Source organism: Dipodomys merriami, unplaced genomic scaffold (genome assembly GCF_024711535.1).
Source record: "Dipodomys merriami isolate MVZ:Mamm:240054 unplaced genomic scaffold, mDipMer1.0.p SCAF_1, whole genome shotgun sequence".
Classification (NCBI taxonomy): Eukaryota; Metazoa; Chordata; class Mammalia; order Rodentia; family Heteromyidae; genus Dipodomys; species Dipodomys merriami.
The window spans coordinates 96,417,872-96,429,315 of record NW_027202270.1 but is presented as its reverse complement, the minus strand read 5'-3'; the positions used below and the strand labels follow the sequence as shown (position 1 = coordinate 96,429,315).

The 11,444-nt window shown below is 36.7% G+C and overlaps 1 pseudogene; it reads right to left on the bottom strand.

Annotated features, from left to right (window-relative positions):
- Nucleotides 1-5,389: 5,389 nt before the first annotated feature.
- Nucleotides 5,390-5,846, bottom strand: LOC138803219 (ubiquitin-ribosomal protein eS31 fusion protein-like; annotated as a pseudogene).
- Nucleotides 5,847-11,444: the final 5,598 nt, after the last annotated feature.

Here is an 11,444-nt window from a genome sequence, read left to right as displayed (position 1 = left end):
TATAATCAACCATGTATAGTTTATTGTATGAACTCATTTTCAACTCTAAGTATTACCAAGGAAAGAAAGTACAACATCATATTGCAAGGCTCTATTTAATTATATTGGGGAAAATTAAATGTAAAACTCCATTCCAAAGTGAGTTACACCATTAGGATTCCCACCAATTAGTAATGAAGTTGACTTCCTATTTCTCCACTTTTTCTCAGCATTTTCTATTTTTATATTGGAATGTTTCCATTCTATGAGGCACTTGCAGTGTCATTACCTCCCATGTGGAAAATCTTCCACATGCTTACATGCCATGTGTACATCTCATTTAGCAAAGTACCTATTCAAGTGTTTTCCATTTCTTAAATTATGCTACTGTTTTCTTATTTTGAGCCTTACTTGGAGGGGGAGAGAGAAGCCAGGGTGGGGGATAGAGGGAGAAAATGAGGGAGGGGGTAACAATGTTCAAAAAGAATTGTACCCATTTTCTTACTTTTGTAACTGTAATCCCTATGTACTTCATTTTTACCATAAAAATCAAATTAAAAAAACAGACGTTTTGGAAGTGGCGCTGTAGCTCAAGTGGTAGAGCGCTCGCCTTGAGCTGAAGAGCTGAGGGACAGTGCCCAGGCCCAGAGTTCAAGCCCCACGACCGACCAAAAAAAAAACAAACAAAAACCAAAAAACAGACGTTTATATATCTCAAGTAATAAATTTTTATGAAATGTATGTTATCTTCTAGTCAATTTTTTTGGACATGGCATGTGTGTTTTACAGTACGTAACATATATCATCATTAAAATTACGTAGCAAATATAACATAACTGTTTTGATAAAATCATATTATCTTAGAAAGTGGTTTGAAAAGTTATATTTAATTAGCATAATATCTATTCAAGCATCAGTTTGAAAGAAATGAATACAAATTGCAATTATATATGAAATTTCATGTTTTCTTTGAACTTTAACATTTTTCAATGTTCAGAATTTATGCAATTGAAAGTGCTATGTATCCAAATACAATTTATTACAATGATAATTAAAAACAAAAATAACTTAAAATTTAAACTATACTTAAAAGCGACAATGATGAAAGTAAACTTGAGCAATCAATGGAATTTTACCACATAAATTTCAAAGTCCTTCTCCTTGGATAATTATTTGTACTCACCAAATGTTATCAGAGTTTCCATGAATTACACAAGATAAAAAGTTTTCATTCTTATTTCTTCACCTTCCCAATCTTCAAAGTACAGAAAAGTAACCAAAGGGAAAATATAGGATGAGAAAGGAAGAAGAAGACAGTACGTCATTGTCACTAATTGAAGTCTGATTTTTGTAGAACAGAAACTATCCCAATTTATATATCTAAAGAAACACTGTGGGGCTGGGAAGGTGGGTCAGTGGTAGAGTGTTTGCCTTGCATGCATGAGGCCCTGGGTTCGATTCCTCAGCACCACATAAGCAGAAAAAGCCTGAAGTGGTGCTGTGGCTCAAGTGGTAGAGTACTAGCCTTGAGCTGAAGAGCTGAGGGACAGCGCCCAGGCCCAGAGTTCAGGCCCCATGACCGGCAAAATAAAAGAAAAAAAAGAAACACTGTGAATTAAAAAGGAAATATCTGAATCAAAAGTTATATTCAATAATAATCAAAACAATGTAATCTTTATGAAAGCTCTGAAGTAATAAATTATTATTGTTGACACCTCCATCTTGATAGTCCCCAGAAAAAGTGAATATTCTCTGACATTAACTTAGCAATGAATATGTGTAGTCATCCCCTAAGGAATTAGGATAAGGAGAGAAAGGGGTATAAAAATAGATCTCTTGAGTCTAACTGCAAAACCAAATACATTTATTGGGCTGCAGTAAACTTACAAGAATAAGCAAAGCAATCTCAAAAGCAGAACTAAAGAACCAGGAGACAGAAAAGTCAAGATGACATAGAAATTCTCTGAGCTATGAAATGAATTTCCTACAGATTTTGTCATTGATGGGTACAAGCAATTCTATGAGAAGAAATGCGATTCTTTGTTATCACAGCTTGGGCCCAAAACATTTTTCTATATGGAGGCTTGTCACTAATGGCACACAAGAGCACACAAGGGCACAATCACACTGAGATTATACGAATAGATTCCTTTTCACTTTGTAGAGATGAAACAGTTATTAAAGGAAATGTATAACTTTAAATATCTCATGCAACTATACATTATATATGTTGTGCATGTTCTATTTTAGGGTATATGCATGGTTATTCTTCTATCATCAGGAAACTGAACTTTCCTCTTTAGGATATGTGATAGAAGCCTATCACATATAAAAAAGAGTGGAATATTAGAATTCAAAACTGAGACTACAGAATCAAATACTCAATGAATACGATTTTTAGATGATTTATTAAATAGGAAATAAAAAAGTCAAAAAGTTTCATATGTGAATTAATTTATAAAGTCAATGCTAGAGTGTAAAAAAACACTATTTTTAGACATGACCTAATTAAATCTGCATGAGTAATATTATGACTATATCTAGCCAGCACTAATTAGAGAAAAGTTTGCTTTTCAATAGTATCAAGACAATAATCTTTATTTTTAAAAAATATTGTAAAGGTGATGTACAGAGACTTACATAGATCAAGTAATGAGTATATTTGTTTTTGAACAGTGTTACCTCTTCCCTCATTTTTTCCCAGTTTTTTCCTTCCTGATCCCCCTCCCCAACAAGTTGTATAGTTTATTTTCAACATAGTGTCTAGTGAGTATCACTGCTGCATTTGTTCACCTGTTGTCTCATCATTTCTGTGCTTTCCCTTCCCCCCTCCAAATCAGATAAACTTTCATACATACAAGCCAGGCCCAAAGAAACATAGGTCCCATGGTTTCCCTTATTTGCAATAACTAGTACATGTCTAGGATAATCAAAATGGTCAAAAGCTATGTACACATGACCATAGAAGATGATGTTAAGCAAAATGAACCCTAAGATAGGGACACAATTTTTTTCTTTCTTGCTATTATTTCTAATGTATTTATAATGTTCTATGTGACTTTTTTTTGTTTCTTTGTATGCTCCTCCCCCACGGTATAATCCCTGTTTTCACTATATTTGATTCTGGTGCCTTGAATCTTGTATATACACTTCTCTAATTGGGGGAGGAGAAGGGAAACAACAAAATGCTTAAAAGGGATACAGGTTGACCCATTGTAATAATGAATTGTACAAGACACTAAGTTGAAAACAAACTTTACAACTTGCGGAGGAATTATTGTGGAGGTGGGAGGGAAGGGATGGTAGGGGAAAAACAAAGGAGCAGGCAACAATGCTCTATAGGAAATGTACTTATTACCTTGTTCATGTAACTGCAACCCTTCTGTACAATATTTCTATAATAAAAACATACAAAAATCCTCTTATACAAGACAAAAGGTGTAAAAATTAAGAAAACAAAACAAAACAGGGACAAAAAGGGGAAAACCAAAAGAAGGAATAAACAAACTCCAAAAGTAAAATAAAAATTATCTTATTTCCATTTCTTGGAGTTCATTTCTATAATCATCATTTTGTATGATCATATGCATGTAAGTATTGAGCCTTTGTGATTCTTTCCTGAGGATATCTTCTATTAGTCTTACTTTGTGAATGTTTAGAGTCCTTTTTAACTTATCATGTCCAAATGTAATTTTTGTCTTTTATTATCTATTGTGTTTATTTATAAATTTATAGGCATATGCTAATTATTGAAAATGAGGGAAAACATGTAACTTATGTTTATTTGGGTCTGATTTACTTTGCATAATATATTTTTTCCTTATGAATGTTGTAGTATCATTCCTTCTTGATAAAAGCATAGAACAACATTGTTATACACACTACATTTTTTGACCCATTTGTCCACTTAGAGGCATTTTGGCTATGGTAAACAATGCTGCAATGAACATATCTGTGATGGTAGCTTTAATGTAGCCTGTTTAGTGATCAGTTAGATAAATGCTCAGGAGTAGGATTGTTGGGTCATAGGGTAGCTATATGCTTAGTCTTCTGAAAAAACACCATACTGTTTTTAGAATGACTGAACAAGTTTACATTCTCACCAACAGTGTAGTAGCATTCCCTTTTGCTATAATGCCACAGCATTTGTTATTTTTAGTTTTCTTGATAATGGCCATTCTAACTGGGGTAAGGTGGAATCTCAATGTTGTTTTGATTTGTATTTCTTTCATGGTCAGAGATGCTGCACATCTCTTCATGTGTCTATTGGCCATTCTTACTTCTTCTGAGAAGTTGCTTTTTAAGTCTTTAGCCCATTAATTATTTAAGTTGCTATTTCTTTGAGGATTTGTTTTTTTGGAGGAGGGGGTAATTTTTTTGAGCTCTAAGTATATTTTAGACACGAGGACCTTCTCTGATGTCTAGCTAGTAAATATCTTCTCCAATTTTTGGGCTATTTATCTTGAGAGCTATGTCCTCTGCCATGCAGGAACTCTTCCAGTTGATGTAATCCCATTTACCCATTCATCCTTTGATTTGTTGTGATTCTGGATCTTCACTTAGGAAATTTCAACCTATACCAAGGAGACCTAGTGTTTCCCCTATTCCTTCCCATGATATTTTCATGGTATATTTGGCCTTACATTGAGGTCTTTGATCTATTTGGAACTGATTCTGGTTCAGGGTCATATATATGAATCTAGCTTCAGTTTTCTGTACATTTAAAGCCGATTCAACCATTTTTGAAGAGTCAAGATAACAATCTTTATTGGAATATTTTTAATTGTGCAACATTAAATTGTGTAAAAATAAACTTGTATATTTTCCTTGAGCTCTTTCTTAAATATATTGACCTTAAAAGATTGTGATTTGGTTGAAGTCTGAGAAGGTGAAGAAGATAAGAATGAGAACATCTTATCTTGTGTAATTTGCTGGAAACTCTCATAACATTTGGTGAGCATAAGAATAACAAATAATTTTCCAGGAAGAAGAATTTTGAAAAATATGTAATTCCATCAACTTCTCATTTATTCCCATCATTGTCACTATTTAAATATAGCTTAATATTTAAATTATCCAGTTTGACTTGTTGTGCTTCTGAATTTTTCCTTAGAAAGTTTCTTCTCATCCAAGGAGCACTACTGTGACCCCTACTCCTTCCTGCAATATTTCATGGGTTCTGGTTTTACACTGAGGTCTTCAATCCAAGTTGAATAGATGCTGTTGCGAGTGATACATAAGGGTCTAGTTTCACTTTTCTGCATATGAAAATCCAGTTTTGTCAGAAATCATTTGTTGAAGAGGCTGTCTTTCTTTCAGCCTGTTTTTGGCTCCCTTATCCTTAGATAGCTATTTGTGGATTTATTTATTTTTTCTTTTTTTAAGATTATGCCTTTTATTAGTTCGTACATCACTTGTCTTCTGGCTTGTTGAAATACTAAGTTAGATAACACTTGCCACATTAATGTCTGACAAAAGTGGCTAGCCATAAAAACTCCAGCACAACATTCATCTGAAGGGCACTCTCAGCGAAGACAGAGAATTTGTCATTTTCATACAGTATTTTAGGACATCCAATTCTGTCTCTTATGCTTGTTCTTCTTAGGTGTGGTGTAAGGCTTCTTCTTCCTTTTCTTAGCACCACCCTGAAGTCTCAATACTAGATGAAGAGTGGACTCCTTTTGAATGTTGCAGTCAGATAAAGTACATCCATCTTCTAGCTGCTTACCAGCAAAGTTTAGTCTTTGCTGATCAGGAGGAATTCCTTCCTTATCCTGGATCTTGACCTTTACATTTTCTATAGTATCCGAGGGTTCAACATTGAGTGTGATGGTTTTCCCCGTAAGGGTTTTGATGAAAATCTTCATCCTAGCGGTGGTCCCACTGCTGGTGGCTGATTGCAAAGGTTGTGGGTTTATTTCCAGGTCTTCTGTTCCATTTGGTCATACATTAATTTTTGTTATACTAAATTGTTTAAACATTTAAAATGGAAATGTGCCAGATGTTCTGCTATAAAATATTTCATTATTTTCTTCCAATCTCCTGAGTTTTCAAATTAAAATAGTTTGAGAAACCCATACCTGATTGCAGCACCCACAGTACTTTAGTGTCATGTATTGAAGATAGAAAGCACTTAATGGTAGTTTTGGAACTCCGTAGATGGAAAAAAATCATGAAAAATGCTTATAGTTTTAATTATTCATAGCAATTATGGTGATCTGCCTAAAGTCTTCATAATTTAACTTCTGAAATCTGTGGGCTTGTTTCATTTTTTAATACAATTCTATACCAAGTACCTAAAGCTATTAAAGTGGTTTATGAAGAATTCACCTGGTTGGGATTTGAATTTATTTATTTTTTTAATTTTTATTTTTGGGTCTGGTCGTGGGCCTGAACTCTGGGCCTGGGCACCGTTCCTCAGCTTTTCAGCTCAAGGCTAGCACTCTACCACTTGAGCCACAGCGCCACTTCTGGATTTTTTTTTTTTTTTTTTTTTTTTTGCTTATGTGGTGCTAAGGAATTGAACCCAGGGCCTCATGCACGCAAGGAAGCAGTCTACCACTGAGCCACCTTCCTAGCCCCTGAGATTTGAATTTAAATCTTACATTCTTACTGGACAGTCAGACAAAGGACAATAATAATTTGAGGCCACACCCAGGCAAAGTTAGGAAAAATTTGTGTCTACAAACAAGCTGGGGATGGGACTTGGGGGCTCATGCTTCTAATCCTAGCTGAGATCTGAGGATCTTGGTTTAAAGTTAGTGGAGGCAGGAAATTCCACGAGACTCATACCTCCAATTACCTATCAAAAAAACAGAAATGGCACTGTTGCTCAAAATGGTAGGACACTAACCTTGAGCACAAAAGCTGAGGGATAGTGTCCAGGCCCTGAGTTCAAGCCCCAGGACCAGCACAAAAACAAACAAAACAAGCTGGATGTGGTGGCATATGCCTGTAACTAATCTATCCCAGCTACTCATGAGGCCTCATCACTTGAGGTTAGCCTGGGCAAAGTGAACATGAGACTTACCTGAAAAACAAACTGAAAGCAAAAAGATTGGAGGCATGGGTCAATTAACAGAATACTTGCAGACCTCAGTTCAATGCCCAGTATGGTAAAAGGAAACACAGAAACAGTATTACCATATGCTTGGTTCTCTGTTGAATGTCTTCTATTGTTGTTCTGGGGCCCTCTATTGTTATCTTTGTCTTCATTCCCACTGAAAGTCAAGCCAGTGTTCTAGGAACTAATATCCTGTATTTTCCCCTGTTGGAGTTACTTTGCAAGGAATAAATCCTGCTCTTGAACCTCAGCCTAATAGTTGGACCATTGTCATTTACCAAGTGAATATTTTATGCCGACATTAATACATATCAATTTGTAAACAAATTTTTTTCCTTAAATACACGATGGCCTATAGCTGCCTCCTTCAAGATCTGTTTGGGATTCTCTTAGTCCAAAATGTGATTTGTGCTGGTGCTTGTGGCTCACAACTGTAATCTTAACTACTCAAGGTGGCTGAGATTTGGGGATCACAATTTGAAGACAGCTTGGCAGAAAAGTCCAAGAGATTCTTATCTTGAATTAAGCACCAACAAAACAACAAAACAAACAAAAAGAAAACCACCATGATTTGTTTAAACTTTCCAGGAAGTAAGCCATGCTGACTGGCCAGAAGGCCTAGGATCAAAACTGACTTTTGCTGCTTCCAAATTTGATCATGCTTGATTTAAAAATCATTGTTGTTTAGGAGCAAGAGTTTCTCATTTATATATACATGATATTATTTAAAACCACTAATTTAATTTCATTTTTGAAAGAAATGTTCATGCAGACTAAACACAATCAAATATGCTCATCATGGACAGTAGTGTTGTCTCTTCTTAAATGGGTTTAAAGATGAAATATCAAACATAGTTACATTTGAGTTCTAAGGTTCTGGAAATGCTCAAAGAATCGGTCAGCAATGAACTAGCAATGTAGAAAGACCATGCTACGAAGATAATGGTGAAAATAAATGTGGAGTGCTGCTGTGAGGCTGTGCCAGACATGGCAGGGGGTGACAGAAATAACACAAAGATACCCTAAGATACCTAAGAAGACGCTATTGCAATTTTACAGTAAAACAAAATATCAGACTGAGCATGATGGTGCATAACTGTAACCCCAGCTGCTCCCATGGTAGAGATAATAACACTATAATTTGAGAACAGCTGAGGAAAATGTTAGTGAAATTCTGTCTCAAAAGCAAGCCAGGAATGGTGAAGTATACTTTTAATCCCAGGTATTCAGGAAATGATGTCAGAGGCTCCCATTCTGAGACCCGTCTTGGCAAAAGCACAAGATCCTATCAGAAAAAACAAACAAACAAGCAAAAACTAGAAGCAAAATGAGTAAGAATATAGCTCAAGTGGAAGGGTGCAAGTGTGAAGCCCTGAGTTCTATCCTCAGTAGTAGAAGAAAATTCAAAAAAGAAAAACAAACCAACAATGTTCTACTGCAGAAGTAGGAGTTGATGGGTCTCACTCAAGAGACTGAAATGTCAACGTGAAGAGCATCCTGTGATCCCCCAGACAAGCCAGAAGCAGCTTCTGATTTTGAAATATTGAAGGACCAATGATTTTGATCTCTAGCTCAAAGTTTCTCATTTTTTTTCCAGCCGTCCATCATAGAAGCTGCAGGACTGATTGGTCTGGTTTTCTCCAATATTCAGGAAGAAAATAAGGTCTTCACCTTAGCCTTTATCATGGCAGTCAACTTGCTTTCCAAGATGGGCAGTCTCAGGATGAATAGATCATAAATAACAGAGATGATTGGTGAATGAGGTGATCGCTGGTTCACACCTGGAAGTGTGAAAAAAAATAGGCTCCCAATCCTGCCTTGGGCAGTTTCATTTCTACCCTTGCTCTCTTGGAGCATATCTGCCTTGGGAGTCTCATGGGTAAAGATAGTTCGGAAGACCCCTCCTGCACCTCTGGGCAGAGAAAGAGTCACAGAGAGAAAAGCTCCCATCTCACACTTTCCCAGAAGGGTTTAGTCCAGAGGACAAGGCAGCAAACTTTGGCATCCATGATGTGCCTTTTGAGATTGTGTGCAGAACTTGACTGGCAATAGGGATCTTCCAGAGGACCCATTATCCACCTTCCTAAGAAGTGACTCTGACCTAATGAGTACATTTCTTATCAAGCATTGTTGCCTCCACCCTTGTATCTTGCCCTCAGCCTCCCCCACCCCCCTGCCCAAGTTGTAAAGTTCGTTTTTGGACATAACGCCTTGTACCTCTCATTGTTGCAATGGGTCCACCTGTATCCCTATTTAAACAATTTGTTTTTTCCTTCCCCTCCACAACATATACAAACATCAAATACAATGAAAACAGGGGTTATACCGTGGGGGAGGGACATACAAAGCAAAAAAGAAATCATCTTATAAATATGTTAGCAACAATAGCAAGAAAGAAAAACCATTTGAGTGTTTATCTTGGGGTTCATTTCACCTAACATCAACTTATCTGACCTTTTCTCCTTGACTCAGACATATACTAGTTATTGCAAATAAGGGAAACCATGGGACCTATGTTTCTTTGAGCCTGGCTTGCTTCACTTAATATAATTTTTTTCCAAGTCTTCCCATTTCCTAACAAACGGGTCAATGTCATTCTTTCTGATGGAGGCATAGAATTCCATTGTGTACATATACCACATTTTCCTGATTTATCTACTGAGGGGCATCTGGGTTGGTTCCATATCTTAGCTATGGTAAATAATGCTGCAATAAACATAATTGTGCTGGTAGCTTTAGTATGGTTTGTTAGTGATCATTTGGGTAAATGCCCAAAAGTGAGATTGCTGGGTCAAAGAGAAGCTCTATGTGGAGTCTTTTGAGGAACCTCCATACTACTTTCCAAAGTGGTTGAGCAAGTTTATACTCCCACCAACAATGCAGTAGGGTTCCCTTCTGTCCCCATCCCCTCCAGCATCTGTTGTTATTAGAGTTCTTGATTATAGCATTCTAACTGGGGGGAGGTGGTATCTCAATGTTGTTTTGATTTACATTTTTTTTATGGCTGGGGAGGTTGAGCATTTCTTCATGTATCATTAGCCATCAAGTTTTCCTCTTCAGAGAATTTTCTCTGTAAGTCTTTAGCCAACTTATTTAGTGGGAAGTTGTTTCTTTGAGGATTTGTTCTTAGGGAATTTAATTGTTTGAGTTCCAGGTATATTTTAGATATGAGACCCTTGTCTGTTGTATGGCTAGTGAAGATCTTCTCCCAATCCATGGGCATTCTCTTGATCTTGCTAACTATGTCCTTTGCCATGCAGGAGCTCTGAAGCTTCATGCAATCCCATTTGTCCAACCTTTCTTTGATTTGTTGTGTTCCTGGCTCTCTATTAAGAAAATTTTGGCCTGAGCCAAGGAGACCTAGGGTTTCGCCTATTCCATCCTGTAATGTTTTCAGGGTTTCTGCTTTGACTCCGAGATCTTTGATCCATTTGAAGATGATTCTGGTGCAGGGTGATATATAAGGTTCTAGCTTTAGTTTTCTACAAGTGATTAACCAATTTTGCCAGCACCATTTACTGAAGAGGCTGTGTTTCTTCCATTGTATTTTTTTAGCTCCCTTATGGAAGATTAGATGGCTATAGGTCTGTAGGTTCATTTCTGGGTTTTCAATTCTATTCCATTGGTCCTGGGGTCTGTTCTTGTGCCAGTACCAAGCTGTTTTGTTTACTATGGCTTTGTAGTAGAGTTTGAAATTTGGTATCGATATTCCTCAAGCACTGTTCTTCAATAGTCTGTCTCAGTGAAATCTCACCTTCTTTCCTCTCAGACAATCTGATCAATATGGATAAAATATGTGATCTGCTCTGAGAGACTAGCTCTTCCACCCAGTAAAGCAGATAAGTATCTACATTTAAGAAATCATTGCCTATACTATTTTATTAACCAGCTTTTGCAATGTCTCATTCAAAGATTCTCTCCTTAGTCTAGAAATACTCATCTACAAAGGATCTTTAGGGCTCTTGTGAGTCTCATTACTCTCAACTATGAACCAATCACGACTTTGTTTGTTATTGTTATTGATTGTGTGGTTTGAACCCAGTGCCTTAGACTCTGTCTCTGAACCTCTTGTGTTCAAGGCTAGTGATCTACCACTCGAGCCACAGTGCTGCTTCTGGTTTTTGAGTGGTTGATTGGATATAGGAGTCTTATCTTGAATTTTCCTGGCTCTTGTGAGTCTCATTACTCTCAACTATGAACCAATCACAGACTTTTTTTGTTATTGTTATTGATTGTGGTTTGAACTCAGTGCCTTAGACTCTGTCTCTGAACCTCTTGTGTTCAAGGCTAGTGATCTACCACTCAAGCCACAGTGCTGCTTCTGGTTTTTGAGTGGTTGATTGGATATAGGAGTATTAATCTTGAATTTTCCTGCCATGGCTGGCTTTGAACCTTCATCCTC